A 15,030-nucleotide genomic window follows, 5' to 3' on the forward strand; every position below is an offset into this window, starting at 1 on the left:
AAAAATAATAAAAAGATAAAATCAGTATTAAAATCTGCTACTCGAGTCAATAACCTTCGCGAGAATAGTTAATTACAGGAAACTGTTGTACCGAATACCAAGTACTTTTCTTTCCTTTTTCGAAATGGAAAGAGATGGTTTAATTTCTCGGTCAATTACGCTTGCCTCGCTTGAAAATCGTAGTAAATAGAAAACGAATCGAAACACAGCTGACTTGTTCGATCCGTGAAATCGGACGAGGAATATTTTCGCGTGAGCCGATAAGAAAGTTGTTCCTCCTACGGTATCCATCGTAGGGCACTGGTGACTTATGTACTGGCAAAAGCACGTGGTACAGAACTTCTTAAGAACTTCTTAAAGATCGCTCCGAGGAACGTCCCGAAGATTCGATTCGCCGCATCGACGTCCCCTGGCGACGAGGGTCGAGGTCGGAAGGTCAGGTACCGTTCGCTATTTAGAGCAGGACCTTGGTGCTGTTCTTATCTCGAGCCGTGCGAAACGAGAGTGCGAGAAGGAGCTAGAGGTGGAAAAAAAAAAATGGAAAGAGGTACACGCGATGTCGTGTTGGTGGGCAGAGATGCAAGGGAAAGTTTCTCGGGCAAAAGTGGTCACGTACCGGCTTTGTCAGACGCCGCCAATCTCCTCGAACGATCTAGCCTCGAAAAATCCTATTTTCTTAGGCCCGCTGCTTTTCCTTTCTCTCTTTCACTTCTTCCACCACTTTCCTCTTCGCGTAACTTGCCAACTCTTCCATTTTTACCCCCTTTTATTTCGATTAATATTTATCGAAGATTGGTATTAGGTATTTAGGTATTTTTATATATGTACATTAGGCATTTATCGAAGATTGGTATTAGGTACTTGGTACACGTAAAGCGTGTTTTTAGCCTATTGCACTCGGCGATTTTTTCACAAAAATAGTAATTTCACAGAAAAATAGTAATCCGAAGACTTTCTGCCATAAAGTCGACGATATTTTTAAAACGGCATATAAGAAATCGTATGCAAATTAGGAGGTAGAATTATTTTACTTCAACATTCCACGTATCGTTGGGTAATTTTAATTTTGATATGTGCCTATAATTATGAAAGTGGTCTAAGTCATCGACTTAAGAGGAACGATTTTAATATTTATTTCGTGTTGCATTCGTTTATATTACGATAAAATATATTTACTTTCTACAAAACAGTGGAGAATTGAATCGTTAGATTGAGTTTGTAGCTTTATCGCAATTAATTTTATAATTGACGACGTATTTAATATTTCGAAGCTTTTAATACTTCAAAAGCAAATATAAGTGACTTAGACCACCTTCATAATCATAGGCACGAATATCAATTAACATCGATCTTCAGAATTTGATTAAATGGCGACTGACAGGCGCCTCTCGAGTGCGAAGGGTTAAATAAATAATTAACCTTACATATTGAAATTTCTTAAGAGTACATACGTTGAAAATAAATACTAAGAAAATAAGATAACGTATTTACAAAAATCAATCTCTTAGGAAAAATAAGTAGATATGTCTTTGAACTATACGTCGAAGTGTTCACTTCACGCTGTAGATAAGAATTAGGGGACCAGGACGAGCTGCAATTGCATACCCTTCTTCTTCACTCCAGGTTTGTCTGTCCTTACGTACAGTTAGAGTACAGAAGATACACCTTCCTAAGAATAGAATAAAAATAATTATAAAGAACGATAGTTATTTCTTTTTACCCATAATCCCAATAACGTATCCTATATTTTATCAATATATTGCGATTTTGTAAAATCCTTACTCACGTTTAAGTTGTAAGAAAATTTTTGGTGACCGATGATAATTTTCTCCTGTTTTATATCTGTCTTGACCCGGATATCCAATGGGTTCCAAGTCACCCAGGTCACCCGGTATTACTATATAACCTAACTCATCACAGCCTATTAGCAATGCGGTTTGTATTATGGGCATAGCCTGTTGCGGGATTGATTGCCGACAATCTATTTCACCCGCCTTAATCTTGTTCCGTGGTATTCTTTTTTCATCGGGTCAATATTTTTCTGCAATTCGATTTCAATATATTATTCAAACAGAGGGGGATATTCTAAACGGAGGCAAATTAGAAATAAACGAAATTAAAAAAGAATGGAAGGAAAATATTTTATACGAAATTTAATAAACAGAGAATATACATGCTCGTTACACAACGAAGTTTTAATGTAAAGTACATAAAAGGCTGTAATAATTTTGCTACATACGTATATTTACTTGCAGTTTCTGCCTTGTCTTCCTTATGCTATTCTGTTACGCTTTATTTAGAGTTTGTTTATGGAAATTTTAGGTTTTTGACAGGAAAAATTCATCCTATGGACGAAGCGACTGTCAAACACTGTATAAACAATGTTATAAACCACGAAATGAAATATGGCAATTATTTAAAAATTAATACTCGTGCGCCAACGAACAAAAGGAAAAGGAGTGAAGAGAGTAAATCATTATATATCGCTATATCAAACGATACAGAGGACTACATGGTAGATCAGTAACGCTTCATGGGCTGTGAATTATCGAGATTTTCAGGTTCCAACAGGACCATTGTTCTTGCGAACTGAGAAACTTTTACTTCAGAATTACCCGAACCTTGCCACGTAATTATTTCGCTACCAAGTTACTGTCATTCCTTTCGGAATCCTGCCTGCTCGCGGAATGACTGCGTTCACTTGTCGAATCTACCTTGAAGCACAAGTGGATATGCGCACGATGTCGCGGAAAGCGCGCCGAACGTGATTAACGATGCTCTTCGATGGATCATTCGATCGAATCAGTGCAACCATCTATGAGCAGGCCTTAATTAGACTCTCGTCCCTCTTTGACAGCGGACAGACTCCGTCTGACCGCCAAATCGTTGGTTTTTCCACTGACGCGACGTCTGCATGAAGAAAAATCTCAGTCACTGCTATCTTGCGATATTTTATTTACTTGCAGCAGTTATAGTTCATTTAACGTAAGTTTAACGTAAGTTTAACGTAAGTTTCAATTACAATTAATCCTATTTCTTGCGACAATAGATATTCTAATATTCTGGTCCAAACTTCGTCAGGTATTTAAAATAACCCTTTATCTACTTGATTATTTCCTCATCTCAAATGGAAACAACAAAAGAATTTCCATAAAATTTCCTGTAACTATTAACTTTTAAAATTCTTCTCACGTGAACCATAGTTATTATAAAAAATTACTGGATTCTCGAGTTTCGAAGTAATAACTGCAATGAGAGGATCTCTATAGTAATTTAATGCAGTTTCTCGCACTGATTTGGGCTTAGACGTGGGATCAATAAATTCCCAGCTGACTGCCTGATGCAGGCAGACATATTACAGACTCGGTGTAATAGTATAGCAGCGAAGTATAACAAAATATTGGTAAATGATTGAAAAATATCTGAAAAATGCAGATTCATGTACGTGTAATTTGTAAATTACATAGTATTATAGAAGATTATAGTTAAGTACATATAAACTGTTTCCTTTTATTTACACAAAATTCTCGTCTGATTGGTGTTTCTGAAAATACGAAAAAGGTCATTAATGCTTAAATACACGTGTGACAGGAAGGATTGTAACATCTTCCATTGGTGCGTACAGCAAGCCACATTACCATTCGAATATTCACTGTTCCAGGGTTAACGGAGCATCGTGGTTCCGAAGTATCGATCGGTGCTCGAAATCCGTGTAGGTTTCAGCGATTCGTTGGGAAACCGGATGTTCAGGCGGCGGTAGAGATAACCGCGGCACCGCGATAAATTCGAGGTGCACTTTCTGTTTCACAGCGACATTCATTAACTCGCTGGCTGGGGATGAAAAATGCGGCGGTCGCATAAGCGAGTACAAAAGTGCTGTTGGTGGACAGCGCTGGCGGCATAAAGGGAGAGAAAGAACAGGAAAAAGGGAACGAAGAAACGAAAATCTAACGCAACGGGACGAATGAGGACGGGAGAGATCGTTGAGTTTACAGGGATGACGGTGGAAAGTAGACCGAAAGGGCTGCGAGGAGTTGGAAACGTGTAAACCTGAAGCGAAACGGATTAGTAAGAGGAAAGAAAATAAAAGTGAGATGAATATAGACCACAAACAGCAGGTAAATGGAGCGAACAATTCAAAATTAACGACTCGAAACATTCGAATTCTCGAATAAATATAAATAGAAACGAAAGAATAAAATCTGAAAAGAGAACAAATAATTGAAACGCGAAGAAAGAAAAAATAATTAAAATCTAAAAGAAAAAAATAATTAATATCTGAAAACAAAATGAAATTATTATTAAATTGCTTAAGAGGGTGAGGTGTGGGTGGGGTGAACCACCCCAATTTCATTTGGACTTCCCCCCTCCCACCGTGTACGAAAAAATTTTAATATTACCCTTCCGAAGTCAAATCGACGAATGACCGGGACATCCCCGCGACGCTCCTTATATAGCCGCCGATCGGCCGAAGATCGACGGAAATTTCCGAACTTCACCGATTACATTAATCATTACTTTTCCGTTATAATAGCCAATAATTTATCAATTTTTTCACTTTTATTGTAAATTTACATTGTAAATGATTTGGTAATAACAATATTAATTTGTTATTAACAATAAGGATTGAAATTAATAAATGTTTTGTAAATTATAGGTACATTTTAACATCAGGATATTATAAATTCAAATATTAATTAATAATTTATTAACTTTTTCACTTTTATTATAAATTTACGTTCTGAACAATTTATTACTAATAATAAATTTGAGGATTTATACATTTCTATAAACTATAACTGTATTCGCACTTCCATAGGATAAATTTTTATGATACATGTATGTATGTCAAAATATTTTTATGTCTTCTGTATTTTTGGCTAAAATGAAGCACTGCACGCAAAGTAAAAACAGAAAATTTATTTTTCGCAAACTGAGGATGACAGAACAATTTCGATTACGCATTCGTGTCCAGGAAATTAAATTCTACAAGAATCTCCTAATGGATATTAGAGATTATAGAAAAGATTAAAATTTGTTGGAAAAAAGAAGTAAGTTGAAGATTACCGAAATAAAATTAAAAATTCGAAACGTCCAAAAATTTCTATTTCTTAACATTTTCAATACTTCGTAGGGTAAAGTGTCACTGTAAATCACGTTCTTGTAAATTCTCAATGTTTTGAGGGTCTCATTTATAATTGACACTCGATCAATGATGGTGAAAGAAATTTTAAGCAAAGATTCCGCGATTTTTCATTTGTCCAAACACATTTTTAATAATTTATCAAGATTTTTGGTCCTCTGCATTATCGATTTATTGACAAAATTTTAATCCAAAATTTTACTAAGCCCCATAATAAATTGGTAAAACCATCATTCTAATCTTCATAGTCTTTCAGACGCTTTCCAATACCCCCCTGCCCCCAGTCGTCGATCAATTTTCGTTAGAAAAAATCCCACTAAAATAACAAAGATTCTATTACTGTCTCGATAAAAATGCGTGCCCAAGCTTCCCTATAAATCTTTCTCATTTCATTTTTAGGTCGAACGGTGTCCAGTCCCGAAACACGGAGAACCGGATTCTAAATATACGAAGGGATTAAAAATTCATCTTATTACTTAAGCAAGCGAGTAGTGGGGCAGTGGAATGAAGAAAGCAAAGGGTGGCTGGATTTCGGTAGCAGCGGCGACGCCGCAGGGGGTTGGGAATCGGAAAGCTGGGGGTTGAAAGCGACTTCGGCCCGTAGTGTCTCCGCGGACAGCAGCTACGCCGCCACGTAGCGCCAGGCCTGCCTTCGTGCTTTCCTGCGCAGCGTTCTCTCGACGACCCCTGATTTTCCCGCGCAACCCCTTCGATTCGAGTTCGAGCTCGGTGGCGCGCAGTAAAAGCTGCTAAAATATCAGCCGTGTGAAATGAAGGAAAATTCCGCGAAACGACCAAGCAACGAGGCTTTGAACTCTTTTCCAGATGGACTGCCCGAGTAACCACGTCTCTCCGACGAATCTTTGAACGTACTCGAGTACAAGTGAAACCTGACCGAAGCATGACAAAGCACAAAGCTGGCTCGTCGTCGGATGAAACCGGAGACTGTGAGAAGTTACGAATCGACTGAGAGTGCAGAGTGATGGTGACAGTTGGAACACTGGAATTAGAAACTAGACCAAAGACTGTATTCTCGGAAAGTATAATGGCTCTGGACGTTTAACCAGTTCGATCGGCGAGAATCGTTGCTGCGAGGATGGTTGTATCGGTTGTGCTTTGAAATTGCTTCTCCTTTTTGTTTCCTTGTTTTTGATAAAGTACAATCGAGGATTTTATTTTTTTTTTTTTTTTCAGTGGAAGGACGAAACGTTTTGACGATTAAAGCCCGTGTCGCATGGGGATCAAACGATCTCACGACCGGAACAGTGATAAAAGCACCGGTGTTGCATCGATTCGACGTCTCGATAGCTTTCGAGCATTTCGCACCGTGGAACGAGGACTGGAATTCGCGTGTCGATCTCGCCGGTCAGATAACCGAGGCAAACGTCTGTTCGATCCCTTTTTTTCTCCTTTTTTCGTGACAACGTTATCGTCGATTAAGGTAAGTCCCCTGTCACGCTCTGTTCCGCGCTGAAAGTCTACCGTAAACGGCGCCTCGCCACGTGGCATTTCATTGACCTGTCGAGATAATTTCGAGAATTTCTTTCCTCGTAAATTGCGGAAGTTGTGTAATCGAAAGAAATTTTTTTGGCGGAAAGAAATTAAATATTTGGTTTGGAGATAGTCATCGTTGATTTTCGTGTTGCATTTCGTTAGAGGACAATCATTGTATGGGATTTGAAATCTGAAAGGGAAGTTATACAAGATTCGAGCAACGTAAATATAATTCGGATAACGTACTTTTATATTTTTCGTTTCGCTGTGAGGAATTTTGAATAAAATTACCTTCATTTAGGTGGGTAGTTTAAATATATAATATTCACTAAGGGTGAACGGTTAAGCTCACCCTTTTGTGGTTGGTTGACTAAAGAGTAGTCCACTGGAAATTCTACTAAATTTAGGAAACAATGGAGTGTTTAAAATTACTTAAAATGATTCACAAATGGTAATTTTAAAACATGGCGAATATAATTTTTCCTTTTTCCAAAGACGTGCACTGTGAATCTCCCATAAAATTGTAGTTTTATAATATCTGTTGAATTTAGGTATATTTGTAGAAATTATATCGCTTTTCCCAATATTTGTTACTTTCTTTAATTATGTTTAAAATTACTTATCCAAAATGATTCACACATGGTAATTTTAAAACATGGCGAATATAATTTTTCCTTTTTCCAAAGACGTGCACTGTGAATCTCCCATAAAATTGTAGTTTTATAATATCTGTTGAATTTAGGTATATTTGTAGAAATTATATCGCTTTTCCCAATATTTGTTACTTTCTTTAATTATGTTTAAAATTACTTATCCAAAATGATTCACAAATGGTAATTTTAAAACATGGCGAATATAATTTTTCCTTTTTCCAAAGACATGCACTGCGAATCTCCCATATAATTTTAGTTTAATAATATCTGTTGAATTTAGGTACATTTATAGAAATTATATCATTTCTTTCCTAATATTTCTTATTTTATTTTTCTATGTCAAGATTTCAGTGATTTTCATTAATTTTTATTAGCCTCGTTCATAAAATTTTCCTGACTGATATCAACGAATATAGTACAGTATGATATTAATGAATATAACTAGTATATTAAAATATCGATAAACTAATTATCACGAGAATTACTTAAATATTTCAAAAAAGATGCAGAAATCCTTAACAGAGCTTACATCTTCCTTATTCTCGTTGTTTCCGTGGTATTTCTAATGATACAAAGGCGTCTCATGCCTGAAGCAAGGGGGTAAAACATACTGCTACTAATACACAAAATATTACATAAACCAGCCTGCTGAAATAATTATTATCGCATTAAATAATATCAATAACAACAGCGATAAAACGTCTCGCGAAAGACATAAAATTCACACCATAACTTGATCATCTAAAACACTAGGTACACTCGTATCCTCCATCAAGAATGGATCTCAGAAGATGCACACTAATATACAAAATATTACATAATCCAGCCTGCTGAAATAATTATTGTAGAGATAGGGTGGTGTTAAATAATATAAAACTATTTATTAACCATAAAATATAATATACAATGTGCGGTGACGGCAAAGATTACGAATATAGATATCTATCAACTAAATTCTTACGACTACAACGACACAATTATACCTAACAACACGATTACACTTAACAACACGAATACAACTAACAACACCATTACAGCTAACAACACAATTACAACTAACAACTTCTTTCTTCACAACTCTCTGCTACGAACTCTAACATACTACACCATACTACGACATACTACATACAGCCTACTCACGCCCTTGCATCCCTATTTAAAACCATACATTCTATCCTCTTTCATACCTATTCTCTCTTTCCCAATCACACTTTCCCACGCACTCCTTGCAATCTTACCCTCAGCGGGTCACGTAGCCCAAACACTCAAACGCATTCCTAAAGACACTCTTCACTTTCATCCGATACATTCATAAACATCCCGTCCACACGATCCTAGCGCACGGTCATTCGTCCTTTCGCACGCACTCTAGATAACATGCTTGACCCACTCATCCTGCGATACCACATTATTATCGCATTAAATAATATCAATAACAACAGTGATGAAACGTCTCGCGAAAGACATAAAATTCATACCATAACTTGATCATCTAAAACACTAGGTTCACTCGTATTCTCCATCAAGAATGGATCTCGAAAGATGCACACTGAACGCGTATAAACGCCAATTTAAAATTTAACGCTGGCTCCTTTCCCCATCAAGTCTTCATTTCGTTCATGGGATCTCTATTACCGTCGCAAAGATTGCGCTAGCCGATTAAAAGCCGGTTGCCTTCGCAATTCGACGTCCTGTTACAAGGATCTCGAGGTTTGGGAACACCCGGGACCAGTAGTGGTAGCTCGCTTTGAGCCGCTTTTCGCCCTAGGAACACGCTCTCTCGTCCCATGCCTTGTTACGCTTAAAAGCGCACTTTCCTAAGCTCGCCGCTGTCCTACGGGGTCGCTGCCCCGTATAATTAATTTCCCATTCAATGTCAGATTACATTGGCCGTGCCTGCAAAGCGTATGAAAATCCAATAGAGTCGGAGATGCCATCGGCAGATACGATCGCGACGACGTCGTCGTGTCGGAGTCGAAAGCGTTCCCTCGGTTCTTCCGGTCGAAAACCGAAGATTCGACGGTTCCCTGACAACGAAACCGTACGTCCTTCGTTCCTCGCCCACGCGAATTTATCGTTTCCGGTTTAATTGAAAAACTCCCCCCACCGCCCTCTCACTCCCCTACTGCGAGCTGAATCGAAATTTTCAGTTGGGCTCGGTTCATTCGCTTTCTCGTTCATCCAGTGGAAAATGAGGGTTGATATCGCGATGCATGGAACTCGTTTCATGGCACTGGCTGGCTTTCACGCTGGACCTTTGTTTATCCTGTTTTGGATAAATCATTTTTATTTACGCTTTCGATTGCGTTTTCTTTAGGTCCAATTCATTTTTCGCTTCGTATTTTATTCTGCTTTTCTAGTTTATAGATATATGTATATAGGCATTTGTATTTTGATAGGGAAAGTGATAGATGAGCAAAATTGGAATATTTGGTTTCAGAAATAGTTCAATTCGACTTTTGGTAGGGCGAGGTAATTAAATAAATTAATAATCAAAGTGTGCTTTGTTTAACAGCATTGACGAAGGTTTTTTAAATCTAAGTTTTAAGATTTCGCAAGAAAGAAGTAGGTTAATTTGTGTATCAATTGAGAAAATTTAAGACTCGAATAAACGAACTACGTTTTATAGAGAAATAGTTTTCCCTAGAAGCGAAGGTGGACTTTAATTAAACCTGATTGAAGCGACCACTCGATAATATCGAAGCTGACTTTACGGTTTCTTCGTCTATGATATGCACAACGTCTGGATGTTGGAATGCTTGACCTTGCTAGCCCTGCATAACTTTGGGGCTGCGGTATTGTTCGGAAGTATCTTCAAAGGTCTCGTAAGTAGATTGGTGCTCGAAACCGCGCCGTTGTGGTGGTAATGTAATAGAAGTTATTGGAACATCCAACGAGGTGAAACTTCCTTAACACAGGATATTTTCCAGGCGTGACGAATTGATAAATTGCTCGGGTTGCGAGTCGCGGAATTTAATTCGAACTTCACTCGTCTTTGTAACCGTCGTCGAATGTATTTACCGTGAATTTCATTTCCCGTCATTTCTTCAATTAATTTACTCGAATTTAATCGAGCAAATCTTTTCGCTTAACATTTTAAATCGAAATTTCGTTTTTCAAAAATAACATTACATCTCGACGAACTTCTCGATTCCGTATAATTTTAATAATCACTCCAAATCCTGCGTAACTTTCCAAAATATCGCACCTGCATAATGGAACAAGCAATCACTGCAAGTGTCTCATCCACCTCTAGATGCCAGAGGAACGAGTTGTTTTGGGAGCAGCCTGTATAAGTACGAAGGTACTTGCAGCACGTCGATTTCATTCGAGCATTTACCTATCCCAAGACCCGATCGTATCTCGAGATTCCTCGATCGTGCCTCGATCTCTCGTGATTCGCGGCACTCTAAATCCCAGCTAGATCCCAGGCCGGCGAAAGTATCCCTCGAAACTGGTCGGCCTCGAAACTTCGCCGGCAATAAACCACGCCAGGGAATAGGATTCATGGCGGTTGTTATCATTGATCTGGCCGAAATGCGCCACGACGTCGAGTTAGCTCGATCCGCGGAACTTGCAGCGACAGGATCAAGAAATGGTTCTTCCTCGAGCAGCCGCCTCTGGATTTGCATACGTTCCTGCGAGCGCGCCGGAAGTACCGAATTACGCGAGTTATAGTGATCCTCCAACGCCGCCATTGTGTATCGACTAGAGGGAATTGACAGACATTTTTGCTGATCCACGTTGCTGATTCTTGATGTGAGACAGGGGCGGGAGATTGAAGATTTCCGGGTGATGGTGAAAAGAGAGGTTATGTCGGATAGGGAGAAATAGAAATGATGTATAGAAATCGATGGTGGTATAGTTGGTCATCTTGGATATTGAGAGCTTTGTCCTCGGAATTAATTGGCTTCTACTATAATGATTTCATGGTTTTATATATGGGGTGAGTTTAGTAATTGAGCTGTATTTTTATGAAAGGTTCATGAGTTTCATTATCACGTACATATGCAATTGGATGAATATTCATGAAAAATTACATTTTCTAAACATTCTGGGGGACCAGTGGGGGTCCACGGAGGTATCGATGATGGTTCTTTCATTGTTTCTGGTGATTCCTATGGTGCTACCTGTTGGGCCCCTCTTTTGGTCATCGTGTTATGGTAAGGTAGCAGATAGAAGGACGAAAGAAAAAGGAAGGGATGAGCGTTTCCGTCCTGGGCCTGCTACTTGCGTGACTCGTCAGTAAGGCCTTTTATCAGGCCCTGTCTTAGATTAGGATACCACGTCAATTAGAATTTGGAAGTTATATATATGAGAAGGGGAGGTTTTCCGAGTACTTGCGAGAAAATTCTCGAACCTCCTTGAAGTTGGAATCCATCTAGTGGTGAGTGTGAGAATTACTTATGGAATATTCTCATCGTATTATCCGAAAAGAAAATATATATATAAGGAAGTACTAAAATTTTCTTCTTATGGTATAAGCAAGAATAAAATCAAGATAAAAATAAATAATTCGAGAAATTTATGTTTATATAGTTAGGTATATCTATTTAATTAATATCTTAAACGATTAATTTTTTTGTAAAAATATTTCACCCTTCTCTACACTCATTAGAGATAAAAGGAAAGTTCCTAGGTTCTTATGCTCGCAGTGTGTGATTCTTCGGGTCAGGCATTTCGAGGACATCGACCCACATGTCTCCAAGAGAGTGCAAGAGGGTCGTAAACGGCTCTCCTAAGTCTGTCTAACCTTCATCCTATATAAATCCAAATGATCAAGCTTCACGATGAACAAACTGCGATCTATAAACGGCGATACCCGAGTCTATAAAGAGCGACGTCTCTTCAGAGCTGTTTTCGTAGCTGATACCGTGGAAACTCAATTTATAGACAAAATAGCTTTCGAGGGGGAGAAAATTTTGCAACTTTCATATATTTCTTATTAACTATGTACTTCGCGAAGAAGGTGATCGAATATTTTGCCCGAGTTCGCGACCAAGGGATTGAATTCGAGGGAAGAAGAAGAAGAGGAGGAGTAGGGAAATCTGGTTAACGGGAAATTTGTGGCGCGAAAATTGATTTTACACATCCGCACGCTTCTTCCACAAACATTTCTCGAGAAGAGGTAATAGAAAGTTTGCCATCACTCTTGAGGTACAAGCTGTTGACTCAAAGAAAACTCGAAGAAGAAGAGAACAGGGTGGCGGAAAGGAAGACCTCTGATTTTATAAAATGGAAATTACTCCTGCGTTGTGTGCTCGTGTTTATTTTTAAATGACTTTTCACGTTATAAGAATCGCGCAGGGGAAATTGCAAAGAGCACACTCTCCACGAAATTAAATTTGCACTGATCGAGCAAATAGCTGGAAAAGAATTCTAATTGTTTCACTTCGATTATAATTATAATACATCTTTGAAAAATTTTAGCATAGTTAAAATACTACTGCACATAGCACATACGGTACATAGTTAAAATAGTAATAGATTTTAAAAATACAATTGAGAATTCGACTTGGTATACTGGTATACTCTTTATAACCCTATATCTACTACTAGTAGCTTACTAATTTATACTACTACTAATTTATAGTTACTCTCCAAGATAATGCTCCTAACTAATATATTAAGTCGCGTACCAGTTTGCAGATAATACATATTAATCATAGCACACAACAATATCTAAATTCCAAATTTGACAAAATGTACACATAGCAGTGGTGCATGAACACCATGGATTGAGAACTACTTCCATAAGAAACTAAAATTCAGCGTTACACTGGAATTTACAAAATTTTATCCAGAGATAAAAATTTCCAATTAAAAGTTCAGAATTAAAATAGTGACATAGTAAAGTTGCTCATCGTTCATCTTCCCCACCTCCATCTTTGATAACTCCGGGCTGAAGCCCCTATATCCGACAAAGATCAGGAGGAGAAAAGCTGAAATGCCTGTTTCAAAGCCGTTTCCTGAAAATGATAAATTGAAGAAGCTCGCTACGTAGTGTCTACGATACTCTTGGTTCAGAGAGAGAACTATTTAAATCTCTTTTCCGCTGCACTCGTTCGCGTGTTCGTTTGGCCAGACACGCGCGTCAGGAATAATAGAGCGAAAGAAAGAATAACAAATTGAATGGATCTGTGGCCGGAATTATTCAACAAATATCCACGCACTTGGCTGCTGTGCAAAGGCAGGGCTGAATAACAATCGCTACCTGGCGACTACTATGCATTCGTGCTGCTTCGGGCGGAGATCAAAAGGATACGTTGTAATTACGATACCGAAGTTATACAGAGGATGCGTTTGAAGGAACATGTTACCGTGAAATAGATTTGCTAGTTCGGCTTGTATAAACAGGCAATTAATTTGTCCGGGAGACAGAGTAGCGGAAAACAGTGCGCGCGCGCGCGGGCTTTCAGCGGAAATTAATAATTAGCGTTTCGCTTAAATAATGTAGACTCGTATATTCGTACGGTTGGATTGGAATTACCGGTTTACGGGCTGATTCTTTGTGAAATTTCACGGGGATTTTAATTTATTTTACTTGGTGCTCGCTGTGTTCGCCAGGGTCGAGTTAGGTTAGGTTTGGTCCAACTTCCTCGAGGTACAGTTGGTTAGAAAAATAGTCGAAAGCAGATAGAATTTGGGTCTCCGTTCTGTTTCTTTACATTTTTGCTCTTTCGCTGTTAGCACGAGTGCCGTGTTAAATTATTTTATTTATTTCGACGATTTTGGAATTCATCGATAGGTGTATTTTTAAGTAGGAGCATTACGTTGAGTCAGAGGATGCTGATCTTGAACGTCGTTGCAAATAATTTCGATTCCTCGAGTTAGATGAGAGTCGAGTGGAGTTAATAGAGAGGATGATCCTCGTGGTCGAAAGCGACGGCGATTACGGATATTCTTCGAAGAATTGGATCATCGCGAAATATTTTTCGAGACGTACCTGGAACCCTCCCGACGCCAGATAAGGTTGAAAGTCGGCGAATTTCGAGGACAGCAACATCCCTTGGGGACAGGGATCATCCTGGCGACATCCTCTTCGACGCCTGTTCGAGGATACGTCGCTGTTACTTATTCCATCCTGTTCATATAGTCGAGTTAGGTGCTCCACCCGACGATTTTCCATGATTTTTCTGAAGGATACTTCTCGAGTTTTCACTTAGTCGAATTTATTATAGTCAAAGGAATTTCCATGGACGCGAAAAATTTTAGTGAATTCTGCTCGGGTTCAGGGTAGGAATAATAAAAAGCGAGATGCGTCAGAATAGAAGTGACGAAGACTTGGAAAATTTTAGAAAAGAACTGGATTATTAAAAATAGAAGAATTATTAAAAATATTAAAGACAGTAGAATAATAATAATTTAAAATATATTAATTAAAAGCGAATAAAAAAGTAAATTTAAAAATTTTAGAAGTATATCATACTTATTAAAAAATTATATTTTAGTATACTGTATTATTTAGTTACCAGAATATGGTATAGTATATTAATCATTTAACACTAGGTTTACGGACGCTATCTGTATACCTATTTCTAAGGACACCTGTCAAATTGACAGGCAAAGCATCTGCCTTTTATAACGATTAGTTTAATTTAAAAACAATTATATATTATATTGACAGTCTTAATATAAGTTAACTAAATCTGTTACCATCGTATAGTTGGAGCAAATTGACGGGTTCCGTAAATCTAGTGTTAATTAATTATCCTTTTTGTATATTTAAGTATAGTATAC

Source organism: Eufriesea mexicana, unplaced genomic scaffold (assembly GCF_001483705.2).
Source record: "Eufriesea mexicana isolate 0111107269 unplaced genomic scaffold, ASM148370v2 scaffold481, whole genome shotgun sequence".
In the NCBI taxonomy this organism is placed as follows: domain Eukaryota; kingdom Metazoa; phylum Arthropoda; class Insecta; order Hymenoptera; family Apidae; genus Eufriesea; species Eufriesea mexicana.